This window comes from Anomaloglossus baeobatrachus, unplaced genomic scaffold (assembly GCF_048569485.1).
Source record: "Anomaloglossus baeobatrachus isolate aAnoBae1 unplaced genomic scaffold, aAnoBae1.hap1 Scaffold_652, whole genome shotgun sequence".
Lineage (NCBI taxonomy): Eukaryota > Metazoa > Chordata > Amphibia > Anura > Aromobatidae > Anomaloglossus > Anomaloglossus baeobatrachus.
Window position 1 is genome coordinate 120358 of NW_027445022.1, and position 22096 is coordinate 142453.

At 51.3% G+C, this 22096-nt stretch overlaps 5 non-coding genes and 4 pseudogenes across 5 annotated transcripts; all 9 read left to right on the forward strand.

Annotated features, from left to right (window-relative positions):
- The first annotated feature begins 691 nt into the window (after window positions 1-691).
- LOC142286306 (U2 spliceosomal RNA) lies at window positions 692-882 on the forward strand. The gene has a single exon (XR_012747502.1). It is a non-coding gene; the product is annotated as a U2 spliceosomal RNA (small nuclear RNA).
- A 1387-nt stretch (window positions 883-2269) lies between these two features.
- LOC142286307 (U2 spliceosomal RNA) lies at window positions 2270-2460 on the forward strand. Its single transcript, XR_012747503.1, has one exon. It is a non-coding gene; the product is annotated as a U2 spliceosomal RNA (small nuclear RNA).
- A 1387-nt stretch (window positions 2461-3847) lies between these two features.
- On the forward strand, window positions 3848-4038 carry LOC142286309 (U2 spliceosomal RNA). The gene has a single exon (XR_012747505.1). It is a non-coding gene; the product is annotated as a U2 spliceosomal RNA (small nuclear RNA).
- A 1387-nt stretch (window positions 4039-5425) lies between these two features.
- Window positions 5426-5616, forward strand: LOC142286310 (U2 spliceosomal RNA). The gene has a single exon (XR_012747506.1). It is a non-coding gene; the product is annotated as a U2 spliceosomal RNA (small nuclear RNA).
- A 1387-nt stretch (window positions 5617-7003) lies between these two features.
- Window positions 7004-7093, forward strand: LOC142286330 (U2 spliceosomal RNA; annotated as a pseudogene).
- Window positions 7094-12533: 5440 nt separating this feature from the next.
- On the forward strand, window positions 12534-12743 carry LOC142286322 (U2 spliceosomal RNA; annotated as a pseudogene).
- Window positions 12744-14130: 1387 nt separating this feature from the next.
- Window positions 14131-14220, forward strand: LOC142286332 (U2 spliceosomal RNA; annotated as a pseudogene).
- A 5440-nt stretch (window positions 14221-19660) lies between these two features.
- Window positions 19661-19870, forward strand: LOC142286324 (U2 spliceosomal RNA; annotated as a pseudogene).
- Window positions 19871-21257: 1387 nt separating this feature from the next.
- LOC142286311 (U2 spliceosomal RNA) lies at window positions 21258-21448 on the forward strand. Its single transcript, XR_012747507.1, has one exon. It is a non-coding gene; the product is annotated as a U2 spliceosomal RNA (small nuclear RNA).
- The last annotated feature ends 648 nt before the right edge of the window (window positions 21449-22096 follow it).

The following is a 22096-nucleotide window of genomic DNA, read 5'->3' on the forward strand; positions in this document are numbered from 1 at the left end:
AAGCCCTCTGAGAAAGCCCCCCTCTAACCTTTGATAGTAAGCTTTTCTGTAGTCTGCCTGTTGATGTATTTTCCGTTTGAACTGTGCACAACATGAAGAGACGGAACACTGGCGGCTTGTCACAATGCCCCCCGATGACATCACAATAGCGCTGCTGCCTAGAAAACAAGCTGCGCAGAAGAAGTTGTTCTTTGGGTGGGAGGGTGGGCTAGTGGAAGGAGGGGGCAATCTCTTTTTTTCCCGGGTGGTAGGGGGATGACAGGAGAAGGGAAGCGGGTGGTGAGAAAGGTACAGAGGGCAGGGTTTGGGGGCTGGGAAGGAAAGGGAAAAGATTAGGGTTTGGGGATGATGAAAGGGCTTTCTACGGGTAAGGATGGCAAAGGGTGGCAGTGACGGAAAGTCAGGCAACCTGTCCTGTCCGTCTTTTTGTATCGTGAATTGGAAAGACTGCAAGGGGGAGGGGAGTTGCTTGCGCCCTAAAGGAGGAGTTATTCAGATTCATTGCAGTGGGCGGCGGCTGCAAAACGCACCATTCTTCTTGTTTTGGCTCTGCAAAGCAGCCTTTTCAAGGGTTGGCTTGGGTGACAAAATGTCTTGTGTAGGCGTGGGTTTGTCTCCCTCTCGCTCTCTCTCCCTAAGATGTGTCCGGCATAGGCCAGGGTGCCACTCGAGGCCCAAACCAATTCTGGTTATCGCTTCTCGGCCTTTTGGCTAAGATCAAGTGTAGTATCTGTTCTTATCAGTTTAATATCTGATACGTCCCCTATCTGGGGACCATATATTAAATGGATTTTTAGAACAGGGAGATGGAAAAAGAGCTTGCTCTGTCCACTCCACGCATTGACCTGGTATTGCAGTACCTCCAGGAACGGTGCACCCCTTCTTAACCCAGTTTCCAAAAGCAGAACTCAATTCACCTGATTCATATTAGCCCGATTTAATGAATTGGAAGAAAGCATACGTCTTCATATGCACCTCAATTTGGCCCATTCACTTTTCACACTTCCTCCTTTTGTTTTTTATCTTTCACACTTTTGACTTTCTTTATTCATCCAAATAGCAAACTCATCACCACTCAACCTGACCAACTCGGCTATGTCCCCGTGCTGCAGTTCTCTGTCTTATCTAGATCATTTGCAATTGAATGGAATAGATCCCTTTTGGACAAAGTGGATTCACCTGCTGCTGCAGTGACCACAGGTGTGATAACATCTAGAATTGGCATCTGGTGCGATCTCTCCGCTTCCACTCCAAAGAAAGTTACCTGTTTATTCCTATCATGCATTGGTTTTTGGGGTTTTCTTTGAGTAATGATGATCTCTTTAGTAGTCTGTTGGCGCCCTCTCCTGGAGGAATAGTTTGCTTGCTCTTGGACATTCTAAAAGAGAGGTCATGATAGACATTGAGCTTCTGAGCTCAATTGGGGACAGTCATGGGTGATGAATGTTTGCAACCTACTGCGAAGCCTCATACCGCAATATAAGGAACGTCAAATACTAAGAAAGGGCGGCCTATGAAAGAATTACTACTTTCAATAAGTACACTTAAACGGCTAATTGGGAATAGAAAAACTGTAAAAAGCCCTCTGAGAAAGCCCCCCTCTAACCTTTGATAGTAAGCTTTTCTGTAGTCTGCCTGTTGATGTATTTTCCGTTTGAACTGTGCACAACATGAAGAGACGGAACACTGGCGGCTTGTCACAATGCCCCCCGATGACATCACAATAGCGCTGCTGCCTAGAAAACAAGCTGCGCAGAAGAAGTTGTTCTTTGGGTGGGAGGGTGGGCTAGTGGAAGGAGGGGGCAATCTCTTTTTTTCCCGGGTGGTAGGGGGATGACAGGAGAAGGGAAGCGGGTGGTGAGAAAGGTACAGAGGGCAGGGTTTGGGGGCTGGGAAGGAAAGGGAAAAGATTAGGGTTTGGGGATGATGAAAGGGCTTTCTACGGGTAAGGATGGCAAAGGGTGGCAGTGACGGAAAGTCAGGCAACCTGTCCTGTCCGTCTTTTTGTATCGTGAATTGGAAAGACTGCAAGGGGGAGGGGAGTTGCTTGCGCCCTAAAGGAGGAGTTATTCAGATTCATTGCAGTGGGCGGCGGCTGCAAAACGCACCATTCTTCTTGTTTTGGCTCTGCAAAGCAGCCTTTTCAAGGGTTGGCTTGGGTGACAAAATGTCTTGTGTAGGCGTGGGTTTGTCTCCCTCTCGCTCTCTCTCCCTAAGATGTGTCCGGCATAGGCCAGGGTGCCACTCGAGGCCCAAACCAATTCTGGTTATCGCTTCTCGGCCTTTTGGCTAAGATCAAGTGTAGTATCTGTTCTTATCAGTTTAATATCTGATACGTCCCCTATCTGGGGACCATATATTAAATGGATTTTTAGAACAGGGAGATGGAAAAAGAGCTTGCTCTGTCCACTCCACGCATTGACCTGGTATTGCAGTACCTCCAGGAACGGTGCACCCCTTCTTAACCCAGTTTCCAAAAGCAGAACTCAATTCACCTGATTCATATTAGCCCGATTTAATGAATTGGAAGAAAGCATACGTCTTCATATGCACCTCAATTTGGCCCATTCACTTTTCACACTTCCTCCTTTTGTTTTTTATCTTTCACACTTTTGACTTTCTTTATTCATCCAAATAGCAAACTCATCACCACTCAACCTGACCAACTCGGCTATGTCCCCGTGCTGCAGTTCTCTGTCTTATCTAGATCATTTGCAATTGAATGGAATAGATCCCTTTTGGACAAAGTGGATTCACCTGCTGCTGCAGTGACCACAGGTGTGATAACATCTAGAATTGGCATCTGGTGCGATCTCTCCGCTTCCACTCCAAAGAAAGTTACCTGTTTATTCCTATCATGCATTGGTTTTTGGGGTTTTCTTTGAGTAATGATGATCTCTTTAGTAGTCTGTTGGCGCCCTCTCCTGGAGGAATAGTTTGCTTGCTCTTGGACATTCTAAAAGAGAGGTCATGATAGACATTGAGCTTCTGAGCTCAATTGGGGACAGTCATGGGTGATGAATGTTTGCAACCTACTGCGAAGCCTCATACCGCAATATAAGGAACGTCAAATACTAAGAAAGGGCGGCCTATGAAAGAATTACTACTTTCAATAAGTACACTTAAACGGCTAATTGGGAATAGAAAAACTGTAAAAAGCCCTCTGAGAAAGCCCCCCTCTAACCTTTGATAGTAAGCTTTTCTGTAGTCTGCCTGTTGATGTATTTTCCGTTTGAACTGTGCACAACATGAAGAGACGGAACACTGGCGGCTTGTCACAATGCCCCCCGATGACATCACAATAGCGCTGCTGCCTAGAAAACAAGCTGCGCAGAAGAAGTTGTTCTTTGGGTGGGAGGGTGGGCTAGTGGAAGGAGGGGGCAATCTCTTTTTTTCCCGGGTGGTAGGGGGATGACAGGAGAAGGGAAGCGGGTGGTGAGAAAGGTACAGAGGGCAGGGTTTGGGGGCTGGGAAGGAAAGGGAAAAGATTAGGGTTTGGGGATGATGAAAGGGCTTTCTACGGGTAAGGATGGCAAAGGGTGGCAGTGACGGAAAGTCAGGCAACCTGTCCTGTCCGTCTTTTTGTATCGTGAATTGGAAAGACTGCAAGGGGGAGGGGAGTTGCTTGCGCCCTAAAGGAGGAGTTATTCAGATTCATTGCAGTGGGCGGCGGCTGCAAAACGCACCATTCTTCTTGTTTTGGCTCTGCAAAGCAGCCTTTTCAAGGGTTGGCTTGGGTGACAAAATGTCTTGTGTAGGCGTGGGTTTGTCTCCCTCTCGCTCTCTCTCCCTAAGATGTGTCCGGCATAGGCCAGGGTGCCACTCGAGGCCCAAACCAATTCTGGTTATCGCTTCTCGGCCTTTTGGCTAAGATCAAGTGTAGTATCTGTTCTTATCAGTTTAATATCTGATACGTCCCCTATCTGGGGACCATATATTAAATGGATTTTTAGAACAGGGAGATGGAAAAAGAGCTTGCTCTGTCCACTCCACGCATTGACCTGGTATTGCAGTACCTCCAGGAACGGTGCACCCCTTCTTAACCCAGTTTCCAAAAGCAGAACTCAATTCACCTGATTCATATTAGCCCGATTTAATGAATTGGAAGAAAGCATACGTCTTCATATGCACCTCAATTTGGCCCATTCACTTTTCACACTTCCTCCTTTTGTTTTTTATCTTTCACACTTTTGACTTTCTTTATTCATCCAAATAGCAAACTCATCACCACTCAACCTGACCAACTCGGCTATGTCCCCGTGCTGCAGTTCTCTGTCTTATCTAGATCATTTGCAATTGAATGGAATAGATCCCTTTTGGACAAAGTGGATTCACCTGCTGCTGCAGTGACCACAGGTGTGATAACATCTAGAATTGGCATCTGGTGCGATCTCTCCGCTTCCACTCCAAAGAAAGTTACCTGTTTATTCCTATCATGCATTGGTTTTTGGGGTTTTCTTTGAGTAATGATGATCTCTTTAGTAGTCTGTTGGCGCCCTCTCCTGGAGGAATAGTTTGCTTGCTCTTGGACATTCTAAAAGAGAGGTCATGATAGACATTGAGCTTCTGAGCTCAATTGGGGACAGTCATGGGTGATGAATGTTTGCAACCTACTGCGAAGCCTCATACCGCAATATAAGGAACGTCAAATACTAAGAAAGGGCGGCCTATGAAAGAATTACTACTTTCAATAAGTACACTTAAACGGCTAATTGGGAATAGAAAAACTGTAAAAAGCCCTCTGAGAAAGCCCCCCTCTAACCTTTGATAGTAAGCTTTTCTGTAGTCTGCCTGTTGATGTATTTTCCGTTTGAACTGTGCACAACATGAAGAGACGGAACACTGGCGGCTTGTCACAATGCCCCCCGATGACATCACAATAGCGCTGCTGCCTAGAAAACAAGCTGCGCAGAAGAAGTTGTTCTTTGGGTGGGAGGGTGGGCTAGTGGAAGGAGGGGGCAATCTCTTTTTTTCCCGGGTGGTAGGGGGATGACAGGAGAAGGGAAGCGGGTGGTGAGAAAGGTACAGAGGGCAGGGTTTGGGGGCTGGGAAGGAAAGGGAAAAGATTAGGGTTTGGGGATGATGAAAGGGCTTTCTACGGGTAAGGATGGCAAAGGGTGGCAGTGACGGAAAGTCAGGCAACCTGTCCTGTCCGTCTTTTTGTATCGTGAATTGGAAAGACTGCAAGGGGGAGGGGAGTTGCTTGCGCCCTAAAGGAGGAGTTATTCAGATTCATTGCAGTGGGCGGCGGCTGCAAAACGCACCATTCTTCTTGTTTTGGCTCTGCAAAGCAGCCTTTTCAAGGGTTGGCTTGGGTGACAAAATGTCTTGTGTAGGCGTGGGTTTGTCTCCCTCTCGCTCTCTCTCCCTAAGATGTGTCCGGCATAGGCCAGGGTGCCACTCGAGGCCCAAACCAATTCTGGTTATCGCTTCTCGGCCTTTTGGCTAAGATCAAGTGTAGTATCTGTTCTTATCAGTTTAATATCTGATACGTCCCCTATCTGGGGACCATATATTAAATGGATTTTTAGAACAGGGAGATGGAAAAAGAGCTTGCTCTGTCCACTCCACGCATTGACCTGGTATTGCAGTACCTCCAGGAACGGTGCACCCCTTCTTAACCCAGTTTCCAAAAGCAGAACTCAATTCACCTGATTCATATTAGCCCGATTTAATGAATTGGAAGAAAGCATACGTCTTCATATGCACCTCAATTTGGCCCATTCACTTTTCACACTTCCTCCTTTTGTTTTTTATCTTTCACACTTTTGACTTTCTTTATTCATCCAAATAGCAAACTCATCACCACTCAACCTGACCAACTCGGCTATGTCCCCGTGCTGCAGTTCTCTGTCTTATCTAGATCATTTGCAATTGAATGGAATAGATCCCTTTTGGACAAAGTGGATTCACCTGCTGCTGCAGTGACCACAGGTGTGATAACATCTAGAATTGGCATCTGGTGCGATCTCTCCGCTTCCACTCCAAAGAAAGTTACCTGTTTATTCCTATCATGCATTGGTTTTTGGGGTTTTCTTTGAGTAATGATGATCTCTTTAGTAGTCTGTTGGCGCCCTCTCCTGGAGGAATAGTTTGCTTGCTCTTGGACATTCTAAAAGAGAGGTCATGATAGACATTGAGCTTCTGAGCTCAATTGGGGACAGTCATGGGTGATGAATGTTTGCAACCTACTGCGAAGCCTCATACCGCAATATAAGGAACGTCAAATACTAAGAAAGGGCGGCCTATGAAAGAATTACTACTTTCAATAAGTACACTTAAACGGCTAATTGGGAATAGAAAAACTGTAAAAAGCCCTCTGAGAAAGCCCCCCTCTAACCTTTGATAGTAAGCTTTTCTGTAGTCTGCCTGTTGATGTATTTTCCGTTTGAACTGTGCACAACATGAAGAGACGGAACACTGGCGGCTTGTCACAATGCCCCCCGATGACATCACAATAGCGCTGCTGCCTAGAAAACAAGCTGCGCAGAAGAAGTTGTTCTTTGGGTGGGAGGGTGGGCTAGTGGAAGGAGGGGGCAATCTCTTTTTTTCCCGGGTGGTAGGGGGATGACAGGAGAAGGGAAGCGGGTGGTGAGAAAGGTACAGAGGGCAGGGTTTGGGGGCTGGGAAGGAAAGGGAAAAGATTAGGGTTTGGGGATGATGAAAGGGCTTTCTACGGGTAAGGATGGCAAAGGGTGGCAGTGACGGAAAGTCAGGCAACCTGTCCTGTCCGTCTTTTTGTATCGTGAATTGGAAAGACTGCAAGGGGGAGGGGAGTTGCTTGCGCCCTAAAGGAGGAGTTATTCAGATTCATTGCAGTGGGCGGCGGCTGCAAAACGCACCATTCTTCTTGTTTTGGCTCTGCAAAGCAGCCTTTTCAAGGGTTGGCTTGGGTGACAAAATGTCTTGTGTAGGCATGGGTTTGTCTCCCTCTCGCTCTCTCTCCCTAAGATGTGTCCGGCATAGGCCAGGGTGCCACTCGAGGCCCAAACCAATTCTGGTTATCGCTTCTCGGCCTTTTGGCTAAGATCAAGTGTAGTATCTGTTCTTATCAGAACAAACTGAGCTAGCTACACTTGACGAGATACGATCAGGGAGACGAGCTCCGAAGCCCAGCCGAGACCGGAAGAGGGAGATCGGACGGAAGAAGAGCTTGGCAGAAAGAAGCAAGAAGACGAAGGCTCGGAGAAGACTTGGGGAGACCAGAGGAACTTCGAGGAGGAACACAGCGGGAGAAGACACCCGGAGAAGAATCCAAGATCCAGCTCCGGGAACTCAAGCAGGAACCAGCCATGGCAAGCAAGCCAGAGAAGGCAGCCAAGAAGGCTCAGGACCCAGGGACCTCCAGGAAGGCTCATCCAGAGGCTTCTTCGGCCCAAGAGGCCCCTACCTCCGACGCCAGCCAGCCGGAGGGAGCCCGGACGCCGCCTGAAAAGGCTCCAACCCTGGAGCCTTGGATGCGGCAGACGGTCGCCCTGAAGCTAAAGGCGGTGGATGGTAGGTTGCCGGACATGTCCAGCGACGTGTTCTGCAAGAAGATGATTCTGGATCAGGGCTTCTCCAGGGCGGAAACCCTGAGTGTCCAGACCTTCATGACTGGCATTTTTCTGGTAACCTTTGCCACGGTGAATGCCTGCAGGAGATACTGGGAGGCGATGAACGCAGCGATGCCGGACTCCCCTTTTCATTCTTTTTTAGGATCCTGTCCTATACAGAGGGATGAGAAGAGGATCACGGTCTCCATGCGGAACCCGCACACCCCAGGAAGAGACATCTCCACGTTCCTGGGACGTCTCTGCACAGTGGTGAGGGAGCCATCCCACATCCTTAACGGCAACGGATTCTGGACGGGTAAGTGGTCAGTAACCGTTCGACTCTACAGGGAACCAGCATCCGAGGATGGTCTCCAGCACCTGCCCCCGACATTCTCTCTGGGAAACTCCTTTGGTCTCATCTACTACCCGGACATGCCACACAACTGCAGGAAATGTGGCGGGAAAGGGCATTCGATGAAGACCTGCAAGGAGGACGCCTGCAGGGTTTGCCGGGTGACGGGACACAGCTCCAAGGACTGCCCAAAGAAGAAGACTTGCAACCTATGTGGACAGGCGGACCACCTTTACAAGGACTGCCCACAGCGGGAGAAATCCTGGGCAAGGGTTGCCGCGGTGACCCAGTATCGGGTAGTCACAGCTTCGTCGACCAAGGCAGCTACGACCAAGGCCACAGAGGCCAAGGACAAGGCGGCCAAGAACCCGGCGACCGTGGCTCCAGCCGATGCCCCAGCAGCCACGGAGTCCAGGAAAAAGGGTAAGAAAACTGTTGCCCCCTCCCTGGTCCCCCCCCCTGCCACCCCTGTCCAAACCCCTCCCCCCCCGGCCAACCCTACTGAGGATTCCACTACCTCCACCTCATTTCCCTACTCCTCAGTTGGTCTCCTCACCCCCCCCCCAAAGCCCACTCTCCCTCCCCAGACCATGAGAGCAGAGGACCTCAGCACTCTTGCACTTTTCACCGAGGAGGATTTTCCAGCTCTTGTCTCCTCAGGTACAGGCCAAAGGAAAAGGAAGGTGGAAGATAGTCCTGTCGCAGAACCTTCCAAGCTGTTCATTGTGGATCCCAATCCACCCCAGGAAGAGGAGGATGGCCTCCTCCCAGAACCGGACGTGTTGGAGCAGATGGTGGAGTCCCTTGTGGCCGAAGAAGAAATGGAGGAGTCGGAAGCCACTGAGGCACCATCCCTGCTCGATCAGCTAGAAGAAGAGGGTCTGCTGGAGATACCCTTACCAGCAGGTGCCAAAGAGGAAGAACCGCCCGACCGGAGTGGTAACTAAGGCACACCGCCTGCGCTAACTTTCTCTTTCCTCCAATGACTGCTAACATTAACACCTTTTCCATTAATGTTAGGAGCATCAGAGACAAGTTCCGACGTCAGACAATTTTTGCGTTCCTTAACACTCAGTCTAGTGATGTATTTTTCCTGCAGGAATGCTCCCTTCCCTCCTCTAGGTCCTTCAACCATCTGGCCAGGGAGTGGACCCATGGCCCATCCTACTGGTCCGGCGGAGGCGACTGTAGGTCCGCGGGGGTCGCCGTGCTGATCAGGGGAAGCGCCTTCACATTGGACTCTGTTCAGGAAATCGTCTGCGGCAGGTTACTGCTCGTGGATGGCACCTGGGCGGGAGAACCTGTCAGGTTCATCAATGTGTACGCTTCTCCTGTGAAGAGCGATCGACTGGAGCTCCTCCAAGCCCTGCGCCCTCAGCTCGCTACTGCCAGGACGGTAGTGATGGCCGGGGATTTCAACTGCCCGATTGAGGAGGATGGACGCAGTTCTGGAACGGCTGCCAAGTTGGACGTCACATCCAAACTGCTCATTGAGATGGTGACCGAAGCCTCTCTTGTGGACGTTGTTGGCTCCATCGGACACGGATCCGTGAACTATTCATGGTGCCGATCCGATGGCTCGCTGCGTTCCAGGATTGACTTTGTGTTTACCTCTCGGGCGGTTGGGCGGAGTGGGCACTCGATGGTCCCCTGCTTCTTCTCTGACCACAGAGCCATTCACTTTCAAGGTGTGCTGGGCCATGGCTTCCCCATTGGCCCGGGCTCCTGGAAGCTGAACTGCTCTCTGCTGGAAAAGGGTGAGATTCTGGAGGAGCTTAGAGCTGCCTACTCCACGTGGCGGGCCTACAAGGCGGGCTTCCAGTCTGTTTCTGACTGGTGGGAATACGTTAAACTCGAGTTCCGTTTCTTCTTTCAGGCAAAGAGTCAACAACAGGCGGGTCTGAAGAGGAGGGACTTCAGGAGACTCCAGCGTGAGCTGCGTTCCCTGCAGGACCTTCTTCGATGCGGCTGGGACGTGAGAGAGGAGCTGGAGGAGACTAAGAGGAGCCTGAAAAGGCACTTCGAGGAGGAGTCCGAGCGAATTGTCTTCCGTTCCAAAGTGGAGAACCTGGAGAAGGGTGAGAAATGTAACTCGTTCTTTTTCAGGAAACTCCACGCCGGTCACACGCCCATGAATGAACTACGAGACGAGAGTGGCAGCATGCGACGCGGGAAAGAGAACGTGATGAAGGTCGTCAGCGACTTCTACAGCGAACTCTACGCCCGCAAGACTACTGACCCCGAGGCCGCCGATAAGTTCCTGTCAGGTATCACTAACCATCTTGACCCTGCAGACGCGGCGGCCATGGATGTTCCTCTGACGGTGGACGAGCTGCTCTCGGCCGCCAAATCCTTTAGTTCTGGCAGGACACCGGGCAGTGACGGCCTCCCAGCAGAGCTCTATGTAGCGCTGGGAGACCTAATCTGTCCGGACCTGTTAGGGCTGTATGAGGAGATGGTGGTGGAGGGCAGAATGCCTCCATCTCTGAGGGAAGGAATGGTCACGATCCTGTACAAGCGTAAAGGAGAGAGGTGCGACCTGAAGAATTGGCGTCCCATCACCCTTCTGAACGTCGACTACAAGATCCTGGCCAAGACGATGGCAACGAGATTGAAGACTGTTATCGGACGGATCATCCACCCGGATCAGACCTGCGGCATCCCCGGACGTCGCACCGCAGACAGCCTGGCTCTCATGCGGGACACGGTCGAGTACATCAAAGCCCGCCGGGTGCACGCAGCCCTGATCTCGTTGGATCAGGAAAAGGCCTTCGACCGTGTTTCCCATGAGTTCCTGGGCAAAGCTCTGCACAGGTTAGGTTTGGGTAACATGTTTTGCTTGTATGTCCAACTAATGTATTTTGATATTCACAGCTCGGTGTTGGTAAACGGCTGGAAGACTGACCCCTTCCCGGTCCTCTCAGGGGTCAGACAAGGCTGTCCTCTGTCACCTCTTCTTTTTGTTTGTGTTATAGAACTCTTTGCAGAGGCTATCCGGCGGAATGGAGAGATCAGAGGGATCACCGCACCAGGACCAGAACGCTTCGAGGTCAAGTGCTCGCTCTACATGGACGACGTGACCGTCTTCTGCGCGGACCGGCGCTCAGTCGACACCCTCGTCCAGACCTGTGAGACCTTCGGACGGGCTTCGGGAGCCAAAGTCAACTGCGGGAAGTCGGAAGCCATGCTCTTCGGGGACTGGCAGCCGGCCTCTTCCGCCCCCTTCCCCTTCAGCATCCAGCCGGATTTCATCAAGGTTCTTGGAGTCTGGTTCGGGAAGGAAGGAGCAGCCCTCAAGTCCTGGGAGGAACGCTTGACCAAGATCACCCAACGGATCGGTCTGTGGAGCCTCAGACGCCTCACCTGTGAGGGCAAAGCACTGGTCCTGCGTAACGAGGTACTGCCCGTGCTGCAGTACACGGCCCAGGCCTGGCCCCCCCTTGCCACCGTGTGCAGGGCCATTACCAGGACGGTGTTTCGTTTTGTCTGGGGATCCAAGATGGACAGAGTAAAGCGGAGCATCATGTACAAGGATCCTCGCAAGGGTGGGAAGGGCGTACCCGATATCCCCACCCTCCTGCGATCCTCCTTCGTATGTGACTGCGTTCGCCGAACTCTGCGAGTCAAGAGAGGTTCCGCGGGTGGGTCCATGTCTCGCTTCTTCCTGCTCCCCCTTTGGAGACGGTTAGGCTGGGACAAGTGGGACAGCTCCTTCCCCTACAACTGGACGGCGCCATGGTTCTACGGAGACGTGGTTCGGTTTGTGAGGGAACACCAACTGGAGGGACTCAAGCCTGATTTGTGGAAGCCAAAGACTATCCACAAACTCATCAGAGCCAAGGACGAAATGGAGAACATTCCAGGACTTCATCACGACACACTGGAGACTGTTTGGACAAACGTGTCATCGGCTGGATTGACCAACGGGCACAAGGACTTGTCATGGATGGCGATACAGGGCGGACTGCCCGTCCGGTCATTCATGCACGCCCGGAACCTGTGCAAAACCCGGTACTGCCCAAGGTGCCCCTTCGTGGAGGAAACATCGCTGCACGCCTTTTGGGACTGCCGTTTCGCACAGCGCCTGTTGGTTGCCCTGGAGGATGACCTGAGGAACTCCGTCCCCAGAGGGAGCCTATCGTACCATTCCGTACTTTATGGACTCTTCCCTGGGACTCACACCGTTGGAGCCATCCAGGAGGCTTGGCGCCTTATGAACTGCTTTAAGGACGCTATTTGGGTCGCCAGGAACCGGCTCATCTTGAAGAGGGAGAGGATGTCTATCCAGGATTGCCGCAGGCTGATTCACAGCCTGCTCAGAGACTATTCCATCATGGACAGTCCGGACGACAGCGCCGAGGAGGAGGTTTAGACCTCTTCCATGCCCCCTCCCTCCTTTTCCCGTTATGTGCGTCTTTCAATAAAGCTTCGGGCCTGTGATTTCCCCACCCTATCCCCCTTTTCCCCTACCCCCATCCCCCAATCGCCGGTTCGTCGTTATTTATTGTCTAACTTTTTCTTTCAGCTTGAGTGTTATGGATAAGCATAGGAGCGTGATGTATAGTTTAGTGCGTCGTACTCTATGGCTATGTAAGAAGGATTGTATATTTCTGTGTGTACGGGGCTGCGGCACTGTACACGGTTTGTTACCTTTTTGTGAGTAGTGCATGATAATAAAGATGCTGTTAAATCAAAAAAAAAAATCTGTTCTTATCAGTTTAATATCTGATACGTCCCCTATCTGGGGACCATATATTAAATGGATTTTTAGAACAGGGAGATGGAAAAAGAGCTTGCTCTGTCCACTCCACGCATTGACCTGGTATTGCAGTACCTCCAGGAACGGTGCACCCCTTCTTAACCCAGTTTCCAAAAGCAGAACTCAATTCACCTGATTCATATTAGCCCGATTTAATGAATTGGAAGAAAGCATACGTCTTCATATGCACCTCAATTTGGCCCATTCACTTTTCACACTTCCTCCTTTTGTTTTTTATCTTTCACACTTTTGACTTTCTTTATTCATCCAAATAGCAAACTCATCACCACTCAACCTGACCAACTCGGCTATGTCCCCGTGCTGCAGTTCTCTGTCTTATCTAGATCATTTGCAATTGAATGGAATAGATCCCTTTTGGACAAAGTGGATTCACCTGCTGCTGCAGTGACCACAGGTGTGATAACATCTAGAATTGGCATCTGGTGCGATCTCTCCGCTTCCACTCCAAAGAAAGTTACCTGTTTATTCCTATCATGCATTGGTTTTTGGGGTTTTCTTTGAGTAATGATGATCTCTTTAGTAGTCTGTTGGCGCCCTCTCCTGGAGGAATAGTTTGCTTGCTCTTGGACATTCTAAAAGAGAGGTCATGATAGACATTGAGCTTCTGAGCTCAATTGGGGACAGTCATGGGTGATGAATGTTTGCAACCTACTGCGAAGCCTCATACCGCAATATAAGGAACGTCAAATACTAAGAAAGGGCGGCCTATGAAAGAATTACTACTTTCAATAAGTACACTTAAACGGCTAATTGGGAATAGAAAAACTGTAAAAAGCCCTCTGAGAAAGCCCCCCTCTAACCTTTGATAGTAAGCTTTTCTGTAGTCTGCCTGTTGATGTATTTTCCGTTTGAACTGTGCACAACATGAAGAGACGGAACACTGGCGGCTTGTCACAATGCCCCCCGATGACATCACAATAGCGCTGCTGCCTAGAAAACAAGCTGCGCAGAAGAAGTTGTTCTTTGGGTGGGAGGGTGGGCTAGTGGAAGGAGGGGGCAATCTCTTTTTTTCCCGGGTGGTAGGGGGATGACAGGAGAAGGGAAGCGGGTGGTGAGAAAGGTACAGAGGGCAGGGTTTGGGGGCTGGGAAGGAAAGGGAAAAGATTAGGGTTTGGGGATGATGAAAGGGCTTTCTACGGGTAAGGATGGCAAAGGGTGGCAGTGACGGAAAGTCAGGCAACCTGTCCTGTCCGTCTTTTTGTATCGTGAATTGGAAAGACTGCAAGGGGGAGGGGAGTTGCTTGCGCCCTAAAGGAGGAGTTATTCAGATTCATTGCAGTGGGCGGCGGCTGCAAAACGCACCATTCTTCTTGTTTTGGCTCTGCAAAGCAGCCTTTTCAAGGGTTGGCTTGGGTGACAAAATGTCTTGTGTAGGCGTGGGTTTGTCTCCCTCTCGCTCTCTCTCCCTAAGATGTGTCCGGCATAGGCCAGGGTGCCACTCGAGGCCCAAACCAATTCTGGTTATCGCTTCTCGGCCTTTTGGCTAAGATCAAGTGTAGTATCTGTTCTTATCAGAACAAACTGAGCTAGCTACACTTGACGAGATACGATCAGGGAGACGAGCTCCGAAGCCCAGCCGAGACCGGAAGAGGGAGATCGGACGGAAGAAGAGCTTGGCAGAAAGAAGCAAGAAGACGAAGGCTCGGAGAAGACTTGGGGAGACCAGAGGAACTTCGAGGAGGAACACAGCGGGAGAAGACACCCGGAGAAGAATCCAAGATCCAGCTCCGGGAACTCAAGCAGGAACCAGCCATGGCAAGCAAGCCAGAGAAGGCAGCCAAGAAGGCTCAGGACCCAGGGACCTCCAGGAAGGCTCATCCAGAGGCTTCTTCGGCCCAAGAGGCCCCTACCTCCGACGCCAGCCAGCCGGAGGGAGCCCGGACGCCGCCTGAAAAGGCTCCAACCCTGGAGCCTTGGATGCGGCAGACGGTCGCCCTGAAGCTAAAGGCGGTGGATGGTAGGTTGCCGGACATGTCCAGCGACGTGTTCTGCAAGAAGATGATTCTGGATCAGGGCTTCTCCAGGGCGGAAACCCTGAGTGTCCAGACCTTCATGACTGGCATTTTTCTGGTAACCTTTGCCACGGTGAATGCCTGCAGGAGATACTGGGAGGCGATGAACGCAGCGATGCCGGACTCCCCTTTTCATTCTTTTTTAGGATCCTGTCCTATACAGAGGGATGAGAAGAGGATCACGGTCTCCATGCGGAACCCGCACACCCCAGGAAGAGACATCTCCACGTTCCTGGGACGTCTCTGCACAGTGGTGAGGGAGCCATCCCACATCCTTAACGGCAACGGATTCTGGACGGGTAAGTGGTCAGTAACCGTTCGACTCTACAGGGAACCAGCATCCGAGGATGGTCTCCAGCACCTGCCCCCGACATTCTCTCTGGGAAACTCCTTTGGTCTCATCTACTACCCGGACATGCCACACAACTGCAGGAAATGTGGAGGGAAAGGGCATTCGATGAAGACCTGCAAGGAGGACGCCTGCAGGGTTTGCCGGGTGACGGGACACAGCTCCAAGGACTGCCCAAAGAAGAAGACTTGCAACCTATGTGGACAGGCGGACCACCTTTACAAGGACTGCCCACAGCGGGAGAAATCCTGGGCAAGGGTTGCCGCGGTGACCCAGTATCGGGTAGTCACAGCTTCGTCGACCAAGGCAGCTACGACCAAGGCCACAGAGGCCAAGGACAAGGCGGCCAAGAACCCGGCGACCGTGGCTCCAGCCGATGCCCCAGCAGCCACGGAGTCCAGGAAAAAGGGTAAGAAAACTGTTGCCCCCTCCCTGGTCCCCCCCCCTGCCACCCCTGTCCAAACCCCTCCCCCCCCGGCCAACCCTACTGAGGATTCCACTACCTCCACCTCATTTCCCTACTCCTCAGTTGGTCTCCTCACCCCCCCCCCAAAGCCCACTCTCCCTCCCCAGACCATGAGAGCAGAGGACCTCAGCACTCTTGCACTTTTCACCGAGGAGGATTTTCCAGCTCTTGTCTCCTCAGGTACAGGCCAAAGGAAAAGGAAGGTGGAAGATAGTCCTGTCGCAGAACCTTCCAAGCTGTTCATTGTGGATCCCAATCCACCCCAGGAAGAGGAGGATGGCCTCCTCCCAGAACCGGACGTGTTGGAGCAGATGGTGGAGTCCCTTGTGGCCGAAGAAGAAATGGAGGAGTCGGAAGCCACTGAGGCACCATCCCTGCTCGATCAGCTAGAAGAAGAGGGTCTGCTGGAGATACCCTTACCAGCAGGTGCCAAAGAGGAAGAACCGCCCGACCGGAGTGGTAACTAAGGCACACCGCCTGCGCTAACTTTCTCTTTCCTCCAATGACTGCTAACATTAACACCTTTTCCATTAATGTTAGGAGCATCAGAGACAAGTTCCGACGTCAGACAATTTTTGCGTTCCTTAACACTCAGTCTAGTGATGTATTTTTCCTGCAGGAATGCTCCCTTCCCTCCTCTAGGTCCTTCAACCATCTGGCCAGGGAGTGGACCCATGGCCCATCCTACTGGTCCGGCGGAGGTGACTGTAGGTCCGCGGGGGTCGCCGTGCTGATCAGGGGAAGCGCCTTCACATTGGACTCTGTTCAGGAAATCGTCTGCGGCAGGTTACTGCTCGTGGATGGCACCTGGGCGGGAGAACCTGTCAGGTTCATCAATGTGTACGCTTCTCCTGTGAAGAGCGATCGACTGGAGCTCCTCCAAGCCCTGCGCCCTCAGCTCGCTACTGCCAGGACGGTAGTGATGGCCGGGGATTTCAACTGCCCGATTGAGGAGGATGGACGCAGTTCTGGAACGGCTGCCAAGTTGGACGTCACATCCAAACTGCTCATTGAGATGGTGACCGAAGCCTCTCTTGTGGACGTTGTTGGCTCCATCGGACACGGATCCGTGAACTATTCATGGTGCCGATCCGATGGCTCGCTGCGTTCCAGGATTGACTTTGTGTTTACCTCTCGGGCGGTTGGGCGGAGTGGGCACTCGATGGTCCCCTGCTTCTTCTCTGACCACAGAGCCATTCACTTTCAAGGTGTGCTGGGCCATGGCTTCCCCATTGGCCCGGGCTCCTGGAAGCTGAACTGCTCTCTGCTGGAAAAGGGTGAGATTCTGGAGGAGCTTAGAGCTGCCTACTCCACGTGGCGGGCCTACAAGGCGGGCTTCCAGTCTGTTTCTGACTGGTGGGAATACGTTAAACTCGAGTTCCGTTTCTTCTTTCAGGCAAAGAGTCAACAACAGGCGGGTCTGAAGAGGAGGGACTTCAGGAGACTCCAGCGTGAGCTGCGTTCCCTGCAGGACCTTCTTCGATGCGGCTGGGACGTGAGAGAGGAGCTGGAGGAGACTAAGAGGAGCCTGAAAAGGCACTTCGAGGAGGAGTCCGAGCGAATTGTCTTCCGTTCCAAAGTGGAGAACCTGGAGAAGGGTGAGAAATGTAACTCGTTCTTTTTCAGGAAACTCCACGCCGGTCACACGCCCATGAATGAACTACGAGACGAGAGTGGCAGCATGCGACGCGGGAAAGAGAACGTGATGAAGGTCGTCAGCGACTTCTACAGCGAACTCTACGCCCGCAAGACTACTGACCCCGAGGCCGCCGATAAGTTCCTGTCAGGTATCACTAACCATCTTGACCCTGCAGACGCGGCGGCCATGGATGTTCCTCTGACGGTGGACGAGCTGCTCTCGGCCGCCAAATCCTTTAGTTCTGGCAGGACACCGGGCAGTGACGGCCTCCCAGCAGAGCTCTATGTAGCGCTGGGAGACCTAATCTGTCCGGACCTGTTAGGGCTGTATGAGGAGATGGTGGTGGAGGGCAGAATGCCTCCATCTCTGAGGGAAGGAATGGTCACGATCCTGTACAAGCGTAAAGGAGAGAGGTGCGACCTGAAGAATTGGCGTCCCATCACCCTTCTGAACGTCGACTACAAGATCCTGGCCAAGACGATGGCAACGAGATTGAAGACTGTTATCGGACGGATCATCCACCCGGATCAGACCTGCGGCATCCCCGGACGTCGCACCGCAGACAGCCTGGCTCTCATGCGGGACACGGTCGAGTACATCAAAGCCCGCCGGGTGCACGCAGCCCTGATCTCGTTGGATCAGGAAAAGGCCTTCGACCGTGTTTCCCATGAGTTCCTGGGCAAAGCTCTGCACAGGTTAGGTTTGGGTAACATGTTTTGCTTGTATGTCCAACTAATGTATTTTGATATTCACAGCTCGGTGTTGGTAAACGGCTGGAAGACTGACCCCTTCCCGGTCCTCTCAGGGGTCAGACAAGGCTGTCCTCTGTCACCTCTTCTTTTTGTTTGTGTTATAGAACTCTTTGCAGAGGCTATCCGGCGGAATGGAGAGATCAGAGGGATCACCGCACCAGGACCAGAACGCTTCGAGGTCAAGTGCTCGCTCTACATGGACGACGTGACCGTCTTCTGCGCGGACCGGCGCTCAGTCGACACCCTCGTCCAGACCTGTGAGACCTTCGGACGGGCTTCGGGAGCCAAAGTCAACTGCGGGAAGTCGGAAGCCATGCTCTTCGGGGACTGGCAGCCGGCCTCTTCCGCCCCCTTCCCCTTCAGCATCCAGCCGGATTTCATCAAGGTTCTTGGAGTCTGGTTCGGGAAGGAAGGAGCAGCCCTCAAGTCCTGGGAGGAACGCTTGACCAAGATCACCCAACGGATCGGTCTGTGGAGCCTCAGACGCCTCACCTGTGAGGGCAAAGCACTGGTCCTGCGTAACGAGGTACTGCCCGTGCTGCAGTACACGGCCCAGGCCTGGCCCCCCCTTGCCACCGTGTGCAGGGCCATTACCAGGACGGTGTTTCGTTTTGTCTGGGGATCCAAGATGGACAGAGTAAAGCGGAGCATCATGTACAAGGATCCTCGCAAGGGTGGGAAGGGCGTACCCGATATCCCCACCCTCCTGCGATCCTCCTTCGTATGTGACTGCGTTCGCCGAACTCTGCGAGTCAAGAGAGGTTCCGCGGGTGGGTCCATGTCTCGCTTCTTCCTGCTCCCCCTTTGGAGACGGTTAGGCTGGGACAAGTGGGACAGCTCCTTCCCCTACAACTGGACGGCGCCATGGTTCTACGGAGACGTGGTTCGGTTTGTGAGGGAACACCAACTGGAGGGACTCAAGCCTGATTTGTGGAAGCCAAAGACTATCCACAAACTCATCAGAGCCAAGGACGAAATGGAGAACATTCCAGGACTTCATCACGACACACTGGAGACTGTTTGGACAAACGTGTCATCGGCTGGATTGACCAACGGGCACAAGGACTTGTCATGGATGGCGATACAGGGCGGACTGCCCGTCCGGTCATTCATGCACGCCCGGAACCTGTGCAAAACCCGGTACTGCCCAAGGTGCCCCTTCGTGGAGGAAACATCGCTGCACGCCTTTTGGGACTGCCGTTTCGCACAGCGCCTGTTGGTTGCCCTGGAGGATGACCTGAGGAACTCCGTCCCCAGAGGGAGCCTATCGTACCATTCCGTACTTTATGGACTCTTCCCTGGGACTCACACCGTTGGAGCCATCCAGGAGGCTTGGCGCCTTATGAACTGCTTTAAGGACGCTATTTGGGTCGCCAGGAACCGGCTCATCTTGAAGAGGGAGAGGATGTCTATCCAGGATTGCCGCAGGCTGATCCACAGCCTGCTCAGAGACTATTCCATCATGGACAGTCCGGACGACAGCGCCGAGGAGGAGGTTTAGACCTCTTCCATGCCCCCTCCCTCCTTTTCCCGTTATGTGCGTCTTTCAATAAAGCTTCGGGCCTGTGATTTCCCCACCCTATCCCCCTTTTCCCCTACCCCCATCCCCCAATCGCCGGTTCGTCGTTATTTATTGTCTAACTTTTTCTTTCAGCTTGAGTGTTATGGATAAGCATAGGAGCGTGATGTATAGTTTAGTGCGTCGTACTCTATGGCTATGTAAGAAGGATTGTATATTTCTGTGTGTACGGGGCTGCGGCACTGTACACGGTTTGTTACCTTTTTGTGAGTAGTGCATGATAATAAAGATGCTGTTAAATCAAAAAAAAAAATCTGTTCTTATCAGTTTAATATCTGATACGTCCCCTATCTGGGGACCATATATTAAATGGATTTTTAGAACAGGGAGATGGAAAAAGAGCTTGCTCTGTCCACTCCACGCATTGACCTGGTATTGCAGTACCTCCAGGAACGGTGCACCCCTTCTTAACCCAGTTTCCAAAAGCAGAACTCAATTCACCTGATTCATATTAGCCCGATTTAATGAATTGGAAGAAAGCATACGTCTTCATATGCACCTCAATTTGGCCCATTCACTTTTCACACTTCCTCCTTTTGTTTTTTATCTTTCACACTTTTGACTTTCTTTATTCATCCAAATAGCAAACTCATCACCACTCAACCTGACCAACTCGGCTATGTCCCCGTGCTGCAGTTCTCTGTCTTATCTAGATCATTTGCAATTGAATGGAATAGATCCCTTTTGGACAAAGTGGATTCACCTGCTGCTGCAGTGACCACAGGTGTGATAACATCTAGAATTGGCATCTGGTGCGATCTCTCCGCTTCCACTCCAAAGAAAGTTACCTGTTTATTCCTATCATGCATTGGTTTTTGGGGTTTTCTTTGAGTAATGATGATCTCTTTAGTAGTCTGTTGGCGCCCTCTCCTGGAGGAATAGTTTGCTTGCTCTTGGACATTCTAAAAGAGAGGTCATGATAGACATTGAGCTTCTGAGCTCAATTGGGGACAGTCATGGGTGATGAATGTTTGCAACCTACTGCGAAGCCTCATACCGCAATATAAGGAACGTCAAATACTAAGAAAGGGCGGCCTATGAAAGAATTACTACTTTCAATAAGTACACTTAAACGGCTAATTGGGAATAGAAAAACTGTAAAAAGCCCTCTGAGAAAGCCCCCCTCTAACCTTTGATAGTAAGCTTTTCTGTAGTCTGCCTGTTGATGTATTTTCCGTTTGAACTGTGCACAACATGAAGAGACGGAACACTGGCGGCTTGTCACAATGCCCCCCGATGACATCACAATAGCGCTGCTGCCTAGAAAACAAGCTGCGCAGAAGAAGTTGTTCTTTGGGTGGGAGGGTGGGCTAGTGGAAGGAGGGGGCAATCTCTTTTTTTCCCGGGTGGTAGGGGGATGACAGGAGAAGGGAAGCGGGTGGTGAGAAAGGTACAGAGGGCAGGGTTTGGGGGCTGGGAAGGAAAGGGAAAAGATTAGGGTTTGGGGATGATGAAAGGGCTTTCTACGGGTAAGGATGGCAAAGGGTGGCAGTGACGGAAAGTCAGGCAACCTGTCCTGTCCGTCTTTTTGTATCGTGAATTGGAAAGACTGCAAGGGGGAGGGGAGTTGCTTGCGCCCTAAAGGAGGAGTTATTCAGATTCATTGCAGTGGGCGGCGGCTGCAAAACGCACCATTCTTCTTGTTTTGGCTCTGCAAAGCAGCCTTTTCAAGGGTTGGCTTGGGTGACAAAATGTCTTGTGTAGGCGTGGGTTTGTCTCCCTCTCGCTCTCTCTCCCTAAGATGTGTCCGGCATAGGCCAGGGTGCCACTCGAGGCCCAAACCAATTCTGGTTATCGCTTCTCGGCCTTTTGGCTAAGATCAAGTGTAGTATCTGTTCTTATCAGTTTAATATCTGATACGTCCCCTATCTGGGGACCATATATTAAATGGATTTTTAGAACAGGGAGATGGAAAAAGAGCTTGCTCTGTCCACTCCACGCATTGACCTGGTATTGCAGTACCTCCAGGAACGGTGCACCCCTTCTTAACCCAGTTTCCAAAAGCAGAACTCAATTCACCTGATTCATATTAGCCCGATTTAATGAATTGGAAGAAAGCATACGTCTTCATATGCACCTCAATTTGGCCCATTCACTTTTCACACTTCCTCCTTTTGTTTTTTATCTTTCACACTTTTGACTTTCTTTATTCATCCAAATAGCAAACTCATCACCACTCAACCTGACCAACTCGGCTATGTCCCCGTGCTGCAGTTCTCTGTCTTATCTAGATCATTTGCAATTGAATGGAATAGATCCCTTTTGGACAAAGTGGATTCACCTGCTGCTGCAGTGACCACAGGTGTGATAACATCTAGAATTGGCATCTGGTGCGATCTCTCCGCTTCCACTCCAAAGAAAGTTACCTGTTTATTCCTATCATGCATTGGTTTTTGGGGTTTTCTTTGAGTAATGATGATCTCTTTAGTAGTCTGTTGGCGCCCTCTCCTGGAGGAATAGTTTGCTTGCTCTTGGACATTCTAAAAGAGGTCATGATAGACATTGAGCTTCTGAGCTCAATTGGGGACAGTCATGGGTGATGAATGTTTGCAACCTACTGCGAAGCCTCATACCGCAATATAAGGAACGTCAAATACTAAGAAAGGGCGGCCTATGAAAGAATTACTACTTT